Source organism: Gopherus flavomarginatus, chromosome 3 (genome assembly GCF_025201925.1).
Source record: "Gopherus flavomarginatus isolate rGopFla2 chromosome 3, rGopFla2.mat.asm, whole genome shotgun sequence".
Lineage (NCBI taxonomy): Eukaryota > Metazoa > Chordata > Testudines > Testudinidae > Gopherus > Gopherus flavomarginatus.
Window position 1 is genome coordinate 141,024,562 of NC_066619.1, and position 19,087 is coordinate 141,043,648.

At 48.1% G+C, this 19,087-nt stretch overlaps 1 protein-coding gene and 1 non-coding gene across 2 annotated transcripts in view; one reads left to right on the forward strand and one right to left on the reverse strand.

Annotated features, from left to right (window-relative positions):
• The window catches only part of LOC127048439 (zinc finger protein OZF-like), a 273,508-nt gene that overhangs the window by 89,501 nt on the left and 164,920 nt on the right, over positions 1-19,087 (reverse strand). The window lies entirely within an intron of this gene.
• On the forward strand, positions 8,524-8,606 carry TRNAI-GAU (transfer RNA isoleucine (anticodon GAU)). Its single transcript has one exon. It is a non-coding gene; the product is annotated as a tRNA-Ile (tRNA).

Consider the following 19,087-nt stretch of genomic DNA (forward strand, 5'->3'; position numbering starts at 1 on the left):
TTTCTGCTCCAAAGGCTCCAGAGGCCTGGGGTGGTGAGGGCGTCACTGCACAGTCTGAAACACAAGGGAGGTTTCTGGAATTGAAGGAAGGAGCAGAAAATGGAGAGGAAAGAAACAGAGAGAAAACACCTCATTTCTCTTCCCTCCCCCTCCCAGAAAGAAATGTTATCAAGGACCAGCCTTAGGGGAGATTGTGCCCTGGGCAAAACTTGTACTTTGGCACATCCCCAATGCCCCTGGACGATCTCTTCCCCCTTTCCCCCCAGCTCCTTCACTCCCAACCCTTGCGCCTCCTTCACCCCAACTCCTGCCCCCTCCTGTGCCCAAACCTCTGCACTGTGTCCCCTTAACCCTTAACTCCTGCACTGCCCTCCTGTGCCACCAGCCACTGCCCCTCTCCTGCACCCCCTTCACCCTAACCCCTGCACCCCCTCCTGCACCCACGTGGGGACAGTGACCTGTGTGCATGGAGCAGCTGGCATTGCTGCCCCCTCCTCCCTGGAACCCTGCTCTTCCAGGCACCCCTAGGGGCTGCGGAGTCGGAGTGGAGGGGCAAGAAGTGACATCATCTGAGTTCCCTGCATCCAGGTCACTTTCCTCAGCCTCACAGCACAACCCAGGTGGGGAAAGTGACCAGGACGCATGGAGCACATAGTGTTGCTCCTCGCTCCCCCTAACCCTCTATGGGGCCATGGAGGAGCATTGGGGCAGGGGAGAGCAGTGAGCACCTTTGCACTGGCACAAGGTGCCCTTTGAGCCTCTGGAGCCCTGGGCGGCTGCCGGGGGGGACCCCACCCCTAAGGCCAGGCAGGCCCCCCAGCAAGAACAGCAGAGAACACAGAGAGACTGGCCACACACTGAGCAGTGGTAGCCTGGGCGGCTTGTAATGGAGGCTCGACTGGGCTCAGCCTCCTCAAACCTTACGTCATCAAAGAGACAGTGGGGCCCATGACTAGAGGCCCTGTAGTAATTAGGTTCCCCTGGAAAAGTCTCCCTCATGTCATCCCCAGGGCTGGAGGACCTCTCACTCCATGCTATGGCCCGGGGGTTGCAGCAGGGGCACAGAGCTTCTCTGATCTCAGGGCCACAGCGGGGCAGGGGTAAAGAAGTGACAGGGTGGGACCAGTAGGGGAAGGGGTGGAACAGAGGTGACAGTGCATGGGGCCATGGGTGGAAGGTGTGGAAGGGGGCGGAGCCACAGACAGAAGTTGGGGGGCATGGTTTCAGTGCTGGGGGCCCCTGCACTTGTTCTCCCTTTCCCTGGGCTTTGGCATCACTAGGCCCTGCTTAGCGAGTAGGGTTCAGTGGTCCCCAAAATGTGTGGCATGACTCCTAGGGGGACACAGGAAGATTCATAGCAGCCAGCCCCCATGGAGGGAGCACCACTCAGCCCCACTCTGTCCGAGCTCTTTTCCAACCCCAACCTCAGCCTGGGGCCCTGACTCCTAGTTCGGCCTCCACTCCCTTACCCCTGTCTGTACCCCTCTCTTCAGCAAGCAACAGCCCCACTCCCAGCCCCGGTTTTCGACTCTGGCTTCTGAGGGGCTACAGCCATGGATACGAGGGCACAGTGTGAAATGTTTGGGGACCACTGGTTTAGGGTGACGTTCTCAATCACTTCTATGCAGTCCAATAAAAGCTATTCCTCGCCCACCTACCCCTCCATCAGGACAGACTAGGTATGTTCTGCTGCCCTTCACTCATGCAGGAAGGATGATAACATTTCATTCCACTCAGTGCTAAAGTGATTTGTAACCCGCCACCAGCCAAAACTGGTCATTTTGGGGAAGCGGCCCCATCATGCTGCATACCTAGGCAGAGTAGGTATGTCTATGCAAACATGGTCTGTTCCTGAAGTCTTTCCCACAGCTGGTCACTAGGTGTGAGGGGGGAGCTCATTCAGCCCCTGCTTCTGCTTAGTATTTAAAAACACCTTAATGTCCCTATCTTTGCTGGCCTTAGATTTCTCCTTCTGTCGATTTCCCAATGGCTGAGTAGTTAAGATGATAGACTGCTAGTCCATGGTGCTCTGCACACTTGGGTTCAAATCCCATCTTTATCAGATGCATTCAGTCTTCACCCCTCCTTTATAGAAAACCATCTCCTCCTTTGGTACAATGACAGATCAAACAATGTTGCTTCCCACAAACAAAAACCTGCTCAGAAACTCCCTTGCTTTAAATAAAATGTCTAAATCTCAGATTTCTAAAAAAAATTTCTTAGTCCTGTATGTGTTAGTTTTTATCTCAAAAGGTAACAGCCTCAGAATCTCCCCCAAACACCCTGGGACCTCCCCAAATTATTAAAATACTCCAGTTCTCAGCAAGGCCACGACAGTGACCCACAGATAGAGTGTCCAGGCCAAGCTGTTCTGAAGGAGACAACTCAAACATTTTCTCGCTGCTTCCCTTGGCAAGGTCTGACTGGGAAAACAAAATTCCTCAAACTGAAAATTTTCTGGTGAAAAACCAATACAAGCTATTTGGGGACTTTGGTATGAATGTATTATTATTATTATCTTCTGATTTCTGAATCAGTTTTGTTCTCCAGGTGTGTTTCCACCTGTTGAGTTGTGGGGGAGACATGCCAAGTCATGATGTCTCTATCCCTCTTTCATAGTTTCTTCCAACTTTCTAGAAAGCTCCTTTGCTATGATGTGAGTCAAGTAGTGTCCATTGTTGCTGTATTATCTCGGCGAAGTCTGCATTGTACACGGTTCCTGGGATAGTCCTTGGGAGTGTAGCTACCTTTAATGGGCCAGCAGTGAGTCTGGCTCCTCCATTTTTGCACCTGAAATGCTGGTGGTGGGCATTTCCCAACCTCATAACATATTTCTGTAATGCACACAGAGCAAACTTCGTAACTTCCAAAACCAATGTGAGCATTTAGAATGCAAGATGACATTAATGTTCAGCAGATGAACAGTTCAAGACTTTTAAAATGATACCTCACCAGGCAGACTTTGTTCAAAACGTATCATCATTATATGAGAGTGGTGAATATGGGGCTTCCTGGTGCTGCTTTGAGCACAGTGTGCCAGACCTGGGCTTACACTGCAATGGGAACGTACCCTTAGAGTCCATCTCTCCTGGGATAAAGGTGGCAGCATGGCTGGCCTGGGTCATCTGACTTGGGCTCATGGAGCTAAAGCTGAGGGGCTAAGAACTGTGGTGCAGATATTTGTGTTCACACTGAAGCCTGGGTTCAGAAACCCTCACCCCTCATGGGGTCTCAGAGGTTGGGTTCAAGCCCATTTGTCTGCACTGTAATTTTATAGTCTTGCAGCCCAAGTCCCATAACCTTGAGTCAGCTGACCCAGGCTTTGAGACAGGTGCCCTAGGTGTTTTAATCACAGTGTAGACATGACATTAGGGTAGGTCTACAGTGCAATGAAAGACCCAGGGCAGGCTTGTGTCGGATTAATCAGGGTCACGTGGCTTGGGCTGTAAAGTTGAAGTGTCCATGTCTCAGCTCAGGCTCAGTCCCCTGCTCTAGGAGCCCAGAAGGTTGGGCGGGAGTTTAGCAAGTGAAAATGGTAAAACTACAGTGGAGTATTACCCTGGACTCATGGCAGTTCTCCATTGGTCCGTCTGCTTTGGGGCAGGGATAATAACTGCCAGTGGTGCCCTGTTGAGTGGCTTTTGGGGCACCTGCTCTTGGCTGCTGTCAGAAGGACCTTTGGTCTAGCCCAGTGTGGGTTTTCATATGGTTTAAATTACACACACAGGCACTGATAACAGAGTTACTGAACGTTTGGGAGTTAGGAGCTGGTAGCTCAGTGGTCCAGTCCCCTCATGGATGACCCACTCCCTCTGGGACAGGGGCAGGTCTGGGCTCTCACACCAAATGCTCATTGTGGCTGCCAGAATCTGTGGGCAGCTCACCTAGTTTATGCCGAGGGTTGAGTCCTGCTTTGTGCCCAGTGTCTGAGAATGAAAATCCTAATCCACCCTATGAAATAACGAATGCAGCAGGATGTGCTATTGTCCCTGCCCCAAAGCAGACAGATCAATGGAGAAATGCCATTGAGTCCAGGGTAATACTTCACTGCGGTTTTACATTTTTGCTTGCTAAACTCCCTCCCAACTTTGAGGGGGCCCAGAGCCCAGTATTGAGCCTGAGCTGAGACATTTACACTGCAAATTTACCACCCCACGGCCAAAGCTTCAGGAGCCTGAGCTGGCACAGGGCAGCCCTGGGTGTTTCATTGCAGCGTGGACATAGCCTAGCATTATGTCTACACTGTCATAAACACACCCAAGTCACTATTCTCAAACCCTGGGTCAGTTGATTCAGGCTTGTGGGACTTGTGCTGCAGGGTAATAAAATTACAGTGTAGACACTTGGGCTTGAGCCCAGCCTCCGAGACCCCACAAGGGCTGAGGGTCTCCGAGCCTGGGCTCCAGTCTGAGCCTAACTGTCTACACTGCAGTTTTTAGCCTCACAACCTGAGCCCCAGGAGTGCAAGTCAGATGATCCAGGCCAGCCGGGCCACAAGGCTTTTATCATGTTATAGATGACCTCTCAGGGTATGTCTACATTGCAATGTAAGCCCAGGGTTAGCAGAAGTCATGTCAGCAGCTCCAATGCATAAACATAAACCGCGAGGAAGAGACCCACCCCCAAATAAGCAGGACAGTGTCCTTCTCCCTACGGTTCGTAAGTCCAGCAACCAAAAATCCTTTAACATGAGCCATCCCCTCTCTGCACCCCACTCACAGCTGTTGTCCTTAGTCATTGCAAGCCCAGAGGTGCCTCTGTACAGTTCACTTGCCACCCTGGGTGGAAAAGGGGGAAAATAAGAAGGCACCGTACTCACTATGTTATCTAGAGATTCACTCATCACTCCACAGTCACCCTGTCCTAACATTGATCCAACCCCTAAATTTTAGTATTAGGACCCACGCCCCAGCCCACTTGGCTTTGGAACCCATGTCCCCTGCCTAGCAAGTGCTATTGAATTGAGGGTGAGTCCCTCAATTGGGGTCTGCCGAGCACAGTTGTGCTGCCCTCAATTGACACAACAAGGATAACAATCCTTTATTTCTCCTGCTCCTATAACATGGAGACTGGGAATCCAACACCAGCCAAAAGTGATCATTTCGGCAAGCAACTCAACATATTTCCAGCATACTGTAAAATCCACATGTAGATTCATACACAAAACCTTGCAAGAAAATCTTCCTGAAGGGGTCTGAAGCACCTGCTGCTGGAGGAAAGGGGGGAGCTGTGGGTTGCGATTGAGGAGCAGCGTGAGGAGGAGGGGCCTGTGGGTTGGGATTGAGGGGGCTGTGGGTTGGGATAGAGGAGAAGGGTGAAAAGGAGTAGGTTCTGGTTGGGAGTGAGGAGCAGGGTGCATAGGAGGGACTGAGGGTTGGGATTGATGAGCACTGGGAAAAGAGGGGACATGGGTTTAGGCTGAAGAGCATCGTCATTTGGGGATCCAGCAGGATAGGGGAAGGCAGCAGGTGATTCTAATTCCTTAGGGATATTCTCTGTGTGTGTGTATGTGCGCGTGTGCACGTGTGCATGTGTGTGTAGGGAAGGAACATGCTATATGCCCAGAGGCCTTTATTCTTCCAGGCTTGTGCAACCCACCCCAGAGGTGGCTGCATCTCAGTGTTGGGTGAGGCATCCTTGGCTGCATCACCTCCTAACCACGTCTCTCTCTCCCTGCAGATGACCCTGCAGCACTCGGCAAACATCCGCAAGATCATGGGGCGCTTTCAGCATTGGGCAGGCAGGGGCCAGGTGCCCAGCCCCCCCATCAGAGAATGGGACCCAGCCCTCCCTACTTTTTACAGGGATTAAAGAGGGCAAAGGGGGGCAAATCAGAGGAGGGGGTGGCCAGGGTCTGAGCAGGGGGTGGAAATTGACTGGTCAAGGTGTCAAGCAGCTGCAGGCAGAGTTAGGAGATGGGCTGAAGGGCAAAATTAGGGACGGGGGAAGGAGCTGGAGTTCAGGGGGAGGAGCTGCCAGAGGGTTAAACCCCGGCAGAGGCAGGGGCAGAGGGGTAACAGTTACTCCGGAGGGCTGAGACTCCAGTGTTTGCAAAAACAGGGTGGGGGAGCAGAGGGGCTTTTCTATTTCTCCTCCCACAGGCAGAACCTCTCAGCATGGGCTTCCCAGGGCTGGGCTCTTAAAGGCACAGGCATCCCACTGCCTAGATACTGCAGCTCCTCTCTGATGTAACCTACTGAGGTGCTGCAGTAGGAGACTCAATTCAGTGAAACTGGGCATTCCCTATACACCCCCCAGCCAGGGAGCTGTGCATCCCTCCCCCGAATTTCCCCAACCCCCCCACAGTGCTCAAGTAGTTACATGCAGCGCTGCCAATGTTGTCACTGGTTGCAAATTTGAATGGAAATTGAAACGTTAACACTCACTTTAAAAGCAGATACAACATATGAAAAATACTTGTACCTGAGAAAGTAAAATAGATTTGGAAAGTCTGGACAAAGCCGGGTTTCCTCACCCAGCTGTTGTGTTTGCTGACAAGGTCGGTGCATTGGCTTCGGCAATGTTGGCCAACCTTAGAATTTCAAATGATGATTTGTAAGCGAGGTGTGAATGAGCTCTCCCCTGACAGCTAGTGATGACCAGGGTTGGAGGAGGCTTTGGGACCAAACTGTATTTACATGAACTCACCTACTCTGCTGAGGTATCCAGCAGACAGAGCTGGGCTGCCTCTGCTCTAGGTGCCCGGAGGAGGGAAGGTATGTGGGGCTCCAGCCTGGGAATCTTCTTCCCTCCTGCCAAGCCCTGACTATTAATCCCAGCCCTGGCACTCCTTTCTACAAGCGCCATGTGGGCCCAAGGAAAAGTGTGGCTAAAAGCACAAGGGCCAAGCTTGTGAGCATGAGGTGTAGCAGCAAGAATCCCAACCATCAGAGTAGCAAGTTCTAGAGCCCTAACCCCTTGTGGCCATCCCAGCGAAAGCCCTGGCTCTAGGAGGTCTGAGTCACCCAGCAAGAGAGGAAAGATTCACTCTTACACAGCTGGAGACAGGGAAATTGAGCACTGTGAGATCTGGGGCTTCACCACAAGGTCCCACTGAGATTGAACTCAGATTGCAGGATTCAGAGTCCTGAGTGCTGCCCATTACACTATGGGACCAGCTTAGGCTGATTTCTCTGCACATCAGTGACCCTCATGGGGCTGGCTTGTGTAAGGGGGCTCCTGGCCCTTTACTAAAACTTAGTGTGTGTGTGTGTTGGGGGGGTTGGTTGGCTAGTTCCCAGCACCAACAGAAGGGGGAAGGATCAATGGGAAATCAGGACCCTGAGACTGACAGTCCCCAGGGACAATGAGGAGAGGCCAAAGCTCCAAGTTAGCCGCACTGACAGGCCAAGCAGTGTAATGAGGGAGTCACCAGGCCAGGGGGTCCCATCCTCCGTGTGAGCTGGAACTGTCTGGGCCAGAGTGGGGCAGAGCTAAGGAGAGAGCAGGAGCCTGAGAAGAGCCGGGGAGCAGAGCTGCACAAGTGTAGTGCCAGAAACTGCTCCCTGTGGGAATTTGCTGCCTGTAGCAGTTACTGAGACCTGAGGTTCTTATTTTTTGACTTGTCCTAATTAGCTAAAACTTGACAGTGGTTTCTTTAGCAAAGGCCAGTCCCTGGCCCCTTGGTCCAGACATCCTCATTCACAGCAGGCTAGGGGGACCAGATGTCAAAGATGAAATATCGGGATGTGGGGGGCGGACCAAAAAAAAAAAGCCGGAGGGCCCCCCCACCACCAAGCGGCAGTGGCATAGCCCCATCTCCACCCAACTCTCGGCTCCAACCCCCGATACAACCCCAGCTTCCCCCATCCCCTTGCTCCTGGACCCAGCCTGGGCTCCGAGCTCTGCGGCCGAGCTGCGCTCTGGGCCCCTCCTGCAGCTCCCGGGTAAGGAGCGAACCAGGTAGGCGGGCCCGACCCCTGCCGGCAGGAGTGTGTCTGTGCCACGTGTGTCACCGCCCCCCGCCCACCTGGCTCCAGCCCCACTGCACTGCCCCGCAGGCTGCAGGGCTGGAGCAGCCTCCGTGCTGCACTCCCGGCCATGGCCATGGCCCGTGTGCAAACCTGGGAGGGAGGAGGAATGCCAGGGCTGGGATTTGGGGAAGGATCCAATGGGGGAAGGAGGGGACGGAGTTGGGGAGGCGAGTGTCCCTCCGGACTCTGCCTGTGTGCCGGAGTATAGGGCAAAATTGTTTGTTTGTCCAGTGTTCCGACCAAACATCAATCGGGACATGGAACAAACAAACAAATATCGGGACAGTCCTGATAAAATTGGGACGTGTTGTCACCCTACATCAGGCTTCAAGTTGAGAATCATTTCCCATTCCCGCTCTGTGGGAGGGGAGACTTTTAAACGCGCTCTCTGTGCGACTGTACATGGCTAAGCAAAGAGAACAAACCCAAATCCCCCCTGTGCTTTGGGAGCCAGGTTTGCAGTGGGAATTCTGTAGTTCAGATGATTTCACATCTGGGTATTGTGATTCTTTACCAGTTTCTCTGGCTTTGTAGCAATTTTGTGCTCCCAGCTGTGATGGCTGAGTGGTTAAAGCGTTGGAGTTGATAATCCAATAGGGTTCCCCTGCACAAGTTCAAATCCTGCTCACAGCAAGGCCAGTGTTTTAGCCATTCTCTCACCCAGGCAATACCTCTGTACTGAAACCCCAGCCCTCCATTAAAGGTACTGCTGCAGTGTCGCTGAGAGCAGAGACACCACTGAAAGACAACAAAAGGGTTACTCACCTTGTGCTGTAATTGTGGCTCTTTGAGAGGTGTGTCCCTGTGGGTGCTCCACTACTTTCCTCCTTCCCCTCTGTTTTGGAGCCCTGTCATAAATAGATAGTTAAGGGTTAATAGGACAGAAATACTTCATGTCTCTTTTGCCTGTAAAGGGTTAGCAAGATCAGTGAGCCTGGCTGTCACCTGACCAGAGGACCAATCAGAGGACAGGATACTTTCAAATCTGGATGGAGGGAAGTTTTGTGTGTGCTGTTAGTTTTTGGTGGTTGTTCTCTCTGGGGGCTCAGAGGGACCAGATGTGCAACCAGGTTTCTCTCCAATCTCTCTGGTACAATCTCTTATTTGTTCAGAATAGTAAGTACTAGGTAGATAAGGCGGATTAGGCTTATGTTTGTTTTCTTTATTTGCAATTCTGCATTTGGCTGGAAGGATTGTATCTTTGTTTGCTGCAACTTGTATTTGTGCTGGGGGGAAGATTCTCTCTAGTGTCTATAAGCTGAAAGACCTTGTAACATTTTCCAGCTTGATTTTACAGAGATAATTTTTACTTTTTGCTTTCTTTTATTAAAAGCTTTTCCTTTTTAAGAACCTGATTGTTTTTTTTATTCTTGTGTGAGACCCCAGGGGACGGGGTCTGGACTCACCAGGGAATTGGTGGGAGAAAGGAGAGAAGGGGGGAGGAAAAGCCTGATTTCTCTGTGTTAGAGTCACTGTCTCTCTCTCAGGGAGAGTCTGGGAGTGGGAGAGAAGGGGGGAAGGTGGATTTCCTCTCTGTTTTAAGATTCAAGGAGTTTGAATCACAGCGATCTCCTAGTGTACGCAGGGAGCGAAGAATCTGGGAGGAAGAAAGGAGGGGAATGGTTTATTTCCCTTTGTTTTAAGATCCAAGGGTTTGGGTCTTGGGGTCCCCAGGGAAGGGTTTGGGGGCCAGAAAGTGTCCCAAAACACTATATTTTTGGGTGGTGGCAGCGCTATCATTTCTAAGCTAGTAATTAAGCTTAGAGGGGTTCATGCAGGTACTCCATCTTTTGGACGCTAAGGTTCAGAGTGGGGAATCAGACCTTGACAAGCCCTTACCTATGAGCTCTGTGGTAGAGAAGGAACCAGGGGCAGTTTGCACACCGCTATATTGACTTAATGCAGAGCGCAAGATGGGGAGAGTGTATGTGTGGGCCAAACAGAAACTGCTACCTAAAATCTCCGATGTGAGGCCCAAGGGTATGAATACACATAGCATAGAGCAACACACCCCTCAAATAACTGCAGTTACTGCACAAGGTGAGTAACCCTTTCTTATCCCATTTTACACTCAGGGCCCCAAATCAGCTAGAATCAGGGTTAACTTTAAGTGTGTGAATAATCCCATTATTACAAGTCACTCTCACACTCAGGCATTTTTTCCAGCCCTCAAATAATTTTTGTGGCTCTTCTGCATCCTTTCCAGTTTTTCAACATCTTTTTTCAAATGAGGTCACCAGTAGTTCAGGCAGCCCCACAGCGAGGTGCACTGCCTGCTAGCCGCTGCTGAAGTGGCCCAGGGCAGCTGGTCCCGGGGATCACCTGAGCAGCAGCTGGTAGGGCAGGCCCCAGAGACTGCCTGAGCAGAGGTCCCTCGGGTGGCCAGAGCAGCTGGTGCCACTGGCCCTGCCCCCTCTCCAGCAGCATCCCCACTAAGATTTACTTAGGGGTACTTATACTATAAGTCATGAACTAGTCATGTTGAATTTTTTTGTTTATTGCCCGTGACCTGTCCACAACTTTCTCTGAAAATACCCGTGATTAAATCATAGCCTCATGCATGGTACAGGGGTGACTGAGCGAGGGTTTAAGGTCTGTGATGTACTGGAGGTCAGACTATGACCCTTCTGGCCTTAAACTCTGTGAATCTATGATTTTCTGTAAAATAGCAGCTCTCTGCTAGTATTAGAGAGGACCATCACCCCCCAGAATCTCACCTCTTTCACTCTTCTTTATTTAGGAAATCTGCAATCTGAACTGGAGAAAGAGAGAGGTAAGTTCCTGAGACAAGTTCCCTGAAATAACAATAGGAATAACCCAGTTAATTAACAACATGAAACCTCACCTCCTTCTTCCTTTTCTCCTCCAGAGATTCTGCGCTCTGAGCTGGAGAACAAGGGAGGTAAATGTCTGGGCTCTCAGGAGGCTTGAATGATTTTCTCTCACTGAACATAATTAGACAGACTTTGGCTTTTGTCTCTGCGCTATCTGTTAGGAGACTCTGGGAATCAAACAGACGGGGAGCTCTGACTAATCACAGAGTGGGGTAACTCTCCATAGATAAGGTTGCTGCTCAGTTTCCAGCATAAGCCTGATTTTAGCCTCCTCCTTTCTAATGTGCCCACAGGGGAGTGTCCATATCCAAACCTGGTGGGTCTGCCTGGGCCAATGTACCTTTTTGCTAAAGCATTTAAAGGAATGGTGGGGTGGGGGGATCCTGATGCCCTGGAAACAGGGGCTCAGCGCAGTCTCAAAGTCTCCTACCACTCTCTGACACTTAGAGACACAAACTCAATGAGAAGAAGCTAACTAATGTTGCTAGGCCCATTCACTGAGATCCAGTGTCCAGGGCCAAGGATTAGCTCATTAAACCCTCACTTCCATGTTATCAGGGCCTAGCCCCTTGCCAAGCTGCCTGGCACATGGGGAGTGTAGAGACTACACCACAGGTAAGCCCAGCTAGGGCAGGGCCATGGGAGCCCAGCAACGGTCAGATGCCAGGAAGGAGGGTGTGATCCATGGAAAGATCTGTGAGGATGGAGCTCAGGCCAGGAGATCTGGGCAGAAAGAGGCCAGCGGAGAGCACAGTAGAGAGGGCAAAGTGGCCCTTTAAAGGCACATTCCCTAACCCAGGAGCTGTTGTAGAACTGACTGCATACGATGTCTCTGTTTGCAGGGAAATCCCTGGCTGAACTTGATAAGTGCCATGTGTCTCCTTTCCCTCATATGACATTGCATCCTATGTCAGCAGTCCATGCTCTGGGGACTGCTCACCTCTTGTGTGTTTGATTTCAGGCTGGAGTAAAGTCAGCAAAAATGCAGGTAAGCGAAGCTGGTATTTTAATGACAGACACACACGTGCGCACACACACACATGCACCACTCTGCTGCCCAGCAGATGCACACATGCCAGAAGTCACAGGGAAAGAGCAGTATGGTCAATGAAAAGACCAGATTTGTCCCTGGTTTCCTTGCATGAAACACATGCTCATACTTAACTATGCAGTCACGAGTGCTCCAGTGTAATTACAATACCTCAGAGTGCTCCTGAGGCCGGGAACTTACCCACTGTCAGTTCGGGGGGTAGGTGCTCACAGAAGTTGGTAATTATGGTTCAGAGTTGGGGTTTTACTGGACACACATGGTGAATTCTCATGTGTTGTGTTGTTAATTGACTTCATGAACTAGAATGATTCTAGGAAACTGTAAATTACCTTAACTGGCTGCGGGTAATTGTCTTAATGCTTTTTGGACTCTGTTTTTACAGAGTTGTCAATCAGTAGCCCTTTGGCCAATTCAGTTCAAATTTGGTAGAAAAATTCTTCCTCAGACCCAGACCAAATCTACCAGATTTGAGCCTGATACGACTCTGTGGGTGTTAGAATAGAGGGCTCCCAACTCAGGCGTAGATTGGAGACTCAGTTGTGGTCTTAGCTGTGGAGACGTGATAGCAGCCCCATAGCACAGATTTTATAGCAGGTGGCTACTGAGTTCTTTTAACGGATGAAATGATGTCTGTGTGTGTAACACTTGAGCTCGTTCCTCACAGTGACCTCTGTAGAGGTTACAGACAGGCCCAATGGGAGCTAGAGGCATCTCTAGCTCTTTCAGGGGAATCATTTGCCCCTAGAGCGTGGTAGGAGAGCTGCAGTGAAATGCAGAGAAGCAGGTCCCCGGGAGGTAGAGGCTGGATATCAGAGAGTGTCCTAGCTAAGACAGAGCTGTGGGGAGGATGGGAAACAGCCCCAATGAGCCTAAGCTCCAACTTCTGCTGGTGATGGTGGGTGCTTGACCCCACCCCCGCCCCGCCCCCATTCTAACTCCTTCCCCAAAGTCCCTGCCCCAACTTTGCCTCCTCCCTGCCCTATTGGACTCCTTCCCCAAATCCCCACCCCAGCCCTCCCTCTGCCCCAAGTGCACCGCCTTCTCCCTCCTCCCTACTCCCTCCCGGAGCTTGTTATGCAACAAAACAGCTGTTTCGCAGCGGCAAGCACTGTGAGTTGGGGGAGAAGCGGGGATGCAGCGCACTCAGGGGAGGAGGTGGAGTAGAGGTGAACTGGGGCAGGGGATGGGGAGCTTGGCTGCTGGTGGGTGCAGAGCACCCACTAATTTTTCATTGTGGGTGCTCCAGTCCCTGAGCACCCACGGAGTCAGTGCCTATGTCGATGCGCTGGGCTCTGCCCCTGATGTTCTGCCTCATCTCTACAGTGATAGCGATTCTGGATCCGGACACAGCTCATCCCAGCCTCCTGATCTCTGAGAATCGCGGATCTGTGAAATGGAGGGGCCTGCAGCAGGAGTGCCTGACAACCCTGAGAGATTTGACAGTGAAACCTGTGTGCTGGGCTTGGAAGGGTTCACCTCGGGGTGACACTACTGGGACGTAGAGGTCGGGGGTGGTAGGACCTGGGCTGTGGGAGTGGCCGGAGAGTCTGTCAGGAGGAAGGGCTGGATCAACTTTTCTCCTGAGGAGATGATCTGGGCTGTGGATCAGTGTGGGAGCCATTACCGGGCTCGTACCTCCCCAGAGACCCTCCTGCCCCTGACTGGGAGCCCCTGGAGGATCGGGGTGTATCTGCACTATGAGCAGGGCCTGGTGTCATTTTATCACCCTGGTATGGAGGCCCCAATCTACATTTTCACCACCTCTTTCACTGGGAAGCTCCACCCTTTCTTCTAGGTCTACTCCCCAATCACGCTGTGTCCCTGAGATATGGCATGGGGGGGAGATAGCACCTCTCACTGGTCAAAGACTTTTTTGTTCTGTTTTTCTGAAATTGACTAACTTTTCATTTTTTAATATTTTCCATTAAATATAAGAACATAAGAACGACCGTACCAGGTCAGACCAAAGGTCCATCCAGCCCAGACCCCAGTATCCTGTCTGCCGACAGTGGTGAATGCCAGGTGCCCCAGAGGGAGTGAACCTAACAGGTAATGATCAAGTGATCTCTCTCCTGCCATCCATCTCCATCCTCTGACAAACAGAGGCTAGGGACACCATTCCTTACCCATCCTGGCTAATAGCCATTTATGGACTTAACCACCATGAATTTATCCAATTCTCTTCTCTTTTAAATGCTGTTATAGTCCCAGCTTTCACAACCTCCTCAGGTAAGGAGTTCCACAAGTTGACTGTGTGCTGTGTGAAGAAGAACTTCCTTTTATTTGTTTTAAACCTGCTGCCCATTAATTTCATTTGATTGCCCCTAGTTCTTGTATTATGGGAAAAAGTAAATAACTTTTCCTTATCCACTTTCTCCACATCACTCATGATTATGTTTTCCCAGTGTGAATAACAGTACTTTACATTTATCAGCTCTGAATTTCATCTGCCCTTTTGTTACCCAGTCACCCACTTTTGTGAAATCTCTTTGTAACTCTTTCCAGTGTTCTTTGTACTTAACTATCTTGATTAGTTTCTTATCTGCAAATTCCGACACCTCATTGTTTATACCTTTTTCCAGATCATATATGAATTAGGGCTGTCAAGCAATTTAAAAAAATCCTCATTAATAGCACTGCTAAACAATAATAGAATACCATTTATTTAAATATTTTTCAGTTTTCTATATTTTCAAATATATTGATTTCAATTGCAACACAGAATAAAGTGTACAGTGCTCACTTACAAAAAATATAAAGTATTTGCACTGCAAAAGAAAAAAAAAAGAAACAGTACTTTCCAACTCACCCAATACAAGTACTGCAGTTCAGTCTCCTTATCATGAAAGTTGAACCCACAAATGTAGAATTATGTACAAAAACCCCCTGCAGTTAAAACAAAACAATGCAAAACCACAAACCAGCCTGGACACACATATTTTATCATACACTGTATAAGCTTTTAAAGTGTGTATTAATGGTTCAGTTTAAATTCAGATTTCCAAACAGTCACTAAATTGGTATGTACTTAGCTCACAAAACTGGGGGTGTGTGTAGGGAAATCACTGGACGCGTGTCCCCTGGCGTGGTGGCTGAGGCATGAGACACAGCTGACACATAGGTATCTTGCGACACTGACTGCAGCAGTGCCATGGGAACGCCTTTTCTCACTTTCAGGTGACATTGTGAACAAGAGGTGGGCAGCACTGTCTCCTGCAGGTGTCACCAGGCTGGTTTGTCTGGGCGACTGGCTGGGCAGGAGGTAGGACTGAGTGGACTTGTGGGCTCTGTGGTTTTGCATTGTTTTCTTTTAACTGCAGGGTTTTTTGGTACATAATTCTACATTTGTGGGTTGGGAATCATTGACTGTAGCTGCACATTGAGTGGATATTTTCAGAGAACTATCCACAATGACTCCAAGAGCTTTCTTGAGTGTTAACAGCTAATTCAGACTCCTTCATTTTGTATGTATAGTTGAGGTTGTTTTCCAATGTGCATTACTTTGCATTTATCAACATTAAACTTCATCTGCCATTTTGTTGCCCAGTCACACAGTTTTATGAGATCCCTTTGTAGCTCTTTGCAGTCTGCCTGGGACTTAACTATCTTGAATAGTTTTGTATCATCTGCAAATTTTGCCGCCTCACTGTTAACCTATTTTTCCAGATCATTTATGAGTATGTTGAACAGTAATAGTCCCAGTACTGACCCCTCAGAGATACCACTATTTATCTCTCTCCATTCTAACAACTGATAATTTATTCCTATCCTTTGTTTCCCATCTTTTAACCAGTTAATGATCCATGCGAGGACTCTCCTCTTACCCCATGATGGCTTACTTTTTCTTATTCACTTTCTCCACACCACTCATGATTATGTTTTCCCAATGTGAATAACAGTACTTTACATTTATCAGCTCTGAATTTCATCTGCCCTTTTGTTACCCAGTCACCCACTTTTGTGAAATCTCTTTGTAACTCTTTCCAGTGTTCTTTGTACTTAACTATCTTGATTAGTTTCTTATCTGCAAATTCCGACACCTCATTGTTTATACCTTTTTCCAGATCATATATGAATTAGAAATCTAGACTTGTTATGTGTTTTGGTGTAACTTGCATTATTCTTATGTTAAATTTGCATAATCCTAACAAAACATTTATTTTATTCATATCTCTTTTCTTTATCTCATTGTTCCTGACACCCCCCCTGTAAATTAAAACAGCCCCCCTAATTTCAATTCCTGGGGAACCACTGCATGCATCTATTCTGATGATAGTTCTGCTTGATAACAATCCAAAGTAGTGTTAACTGATGCATGTTCATTTTCATTATCTGAGTCAGATGCCACCAGCAGAGGGCTGATTTTCTTTTTTGGTAGTTTGGGTTACGTAGTTTCCGCATCAGAGCACTACTCTTTTGCCCTGCTATAGCTGCGAATTAACTGACTAAGCAACAGTTCTGCAGAAAAGGACCTGGGGATTACAGTGGACAAGAAGCTGGATATGAGTCAGCAGTGTGCCCTTGTTGCCAAGAAGGTTAACAGCATTTTGAGCTGTATAAGTAGGGGTATTGCCAGCAGATTGAGGGACGTGATTATTTCCCTCTATTCGACACTGGTGAGGCCACATCTGGAGTACTGTGTCCAGTTTTGGGCCCCACACTACAAGAAGGGTGTGGACAAATCCGAGATAATCATTTTTGTTGCCCTCCGGTGGACTAAGGAGCTGGGACACATGACTTATGAGGAGAGGCTAAGGGATCTGGGCTTATTAAGTCTGCAGAAGAGATGAGTGAGGGGGGATTTGACAGCAGCCTTTAACTACCTGAAGGGAGGTTCCAAAGAGGATGGAGCTCGGCTGTTCTCAGTGGTGGCACATGACAGAACAAGGAGCAATAGTCTCAAGTTGCAGTGGGGGAGGTCTAGGTTGGATATTAGGAAAAAGTTTTTCTTTAGGATAGTGGTGAAACACTGGAATGGGTTACCTAGGGAGGTAGTAGAATCCCCATTCTTGGAGGTTTTTAAGGCCCAGATTGACGAAGTCCTGGCTGGGATGATTTAGTTGGGAATTGGTCCTGCTTTGAGCAGGGGGTTGGACTAGATGACCTCCTGAGGTCTCTTCCAACCTTAATCTTCTATGATCTTTTAAAGACTTCTGAAAGCATGCTCCACACCTCATCCCTGTCAGATTTGGAAGGCGCTTCTGATTCTTAAACATTGGCTTGAGTGCTGATGCTATCTTTAGAAATCTCACATTGGTACCTTCTTTGCATTTTGTCAAATCTGCTGTGAAAGTGTTCTTAAAATGTGCTGAGTCATCATCTGATACTACTGTAACATGAAATATATGGCAGTAAAACCGAGCAGGGGACATACAAGTCTCCCCCAAAGAGTTCAGTTACAAATTTAATTAATACATTATTTTTTTAACAAGAATCATCAGCATGGAAGCACGTCCCCCAGAATGTTGTCCGATGCATGATGGGGCATACGAATGTCCAGCACATCAATACCCACAACATCAGCTACAAAAGTGGCATGCATAATGCCCATTCCCACTTACAATGTCACCAGAAAGCGAGAAGAGGGCAGTACCATCTCCCGCAAGTACAAACAAACCTGCCCATCTTAGCAACTGGCTGAACAATAAATAGGACCATGTGGACCTGCAGGCTTCAAAGTTCCACATTGTTCTGTCATTGAGTGCAAAAAATAAAAATAAAAAATCTACACTTGTAAGCTGCACCCCCACAACAAAGAGAGTGCACTACAACACTTCCACAAGGTGAACTAAAAAACATCATCTCTCCCGTTTATCATTTCTACAACGCAAAGATCTGTAATAAAAATACACTTTGATTTCAATTACCACACAGAATACAATATATATGAAAATGTAGAAAAACATAAAAATATTTAATAATTTTCAATTGGTAGTCTTTTTTAACAGTGCGATTAAAGCTACTATTAAGGGTGATAGATATTTTCATCACAATTTTTTTGAGTTAACTACAATTAATTGACAGCCCTAATTTTAACTTTTTAATTAACTTTTATAAAGTAGTTTATGCTCTACAGACTCAAACCCTCCAAGAAGGCTAGCCAAGACTCCTCCCCCAATAGCATTGCTTCAAGGACTGATCACTTTTAAACAAATAGTAAATAAACAATCATGAAGTCCCTCAAGGTGAAAACTTTAAAATGGAATAATACAAGCTCAGTCAATTGTTACGCCAACCAATTTTGATCATATCTCCTCATAGGTAAACAGCAAAGCAGAATAAGAAGTTAAAATAATAATTCCTATGACACTGCATAAAAAGGAAGATAACTAGTTACACTAATATGGTCACCACTGTTACAAATGTGCAATAAATCTCGTACAAAGTATGTCATGCAAGGTATCAAAGGAAAAGTGAGACTGCTAAGCATTGTCCTGTTTAAATCCATGTATCATCTATGCATATGAAGTTATGAATATGTGCCATGTGTTTTGTATCTCAAACGTTGTTTTCTTGAGTGACACCCAAAGAGATTTGCAGCAAGGCTAGCCAGCCTGCTTGATGACCTATTAAGGACAATCTGCTCGCCCAGTGAGCCCCTCCTGGAGAGGTGTCAGAGAGCACTGAAGCAACGGCTTCCTCATGATTCAGCAAGGCATGTAAGGACATGTAATCTAAGACCCCATCTCTTGCCAGTAACTTTCCGTGCACTTGGGTTAAAAGTCTAAAAGGAGACTGACCTCATTTTACCTTCATTCCTGCCTCACATCTCTGGATATGATTTCAAACAAAGGAGAGCTTTGAACAAAGGACTGATGACCTCCAATCTAATGGGTTAACCAAAGAGACTTATTACAAACTATCAGATTTACTATCACTGTGAACCTGATCTACAGACTCTGAAATAAATTATGTATACGATTCCTTTAACCATTTAACAAGACTTTTCTTTTTAATCATATTTTTTTAGTGTTTAGTTACTAAAGGATTGACTACAAGTGTGGTATTTGATAAGATCTAAAGTATATATATTGACCTGGGGAGTGGCTGATCCTTTGGGATTAGAAGAACCTTATGTATGATGTATCTGGTTTTCAGTAACCGCTCCTCACAAAAACCATATGTCTGGGTGATGATGGGGCTGGCATGCCTAAGGGAAACGTGCTCTAGCTTCTTGTTAACCAGTATGGTCATACAATTCACTTTTGTTACTGGCTTGTTGAACTCCA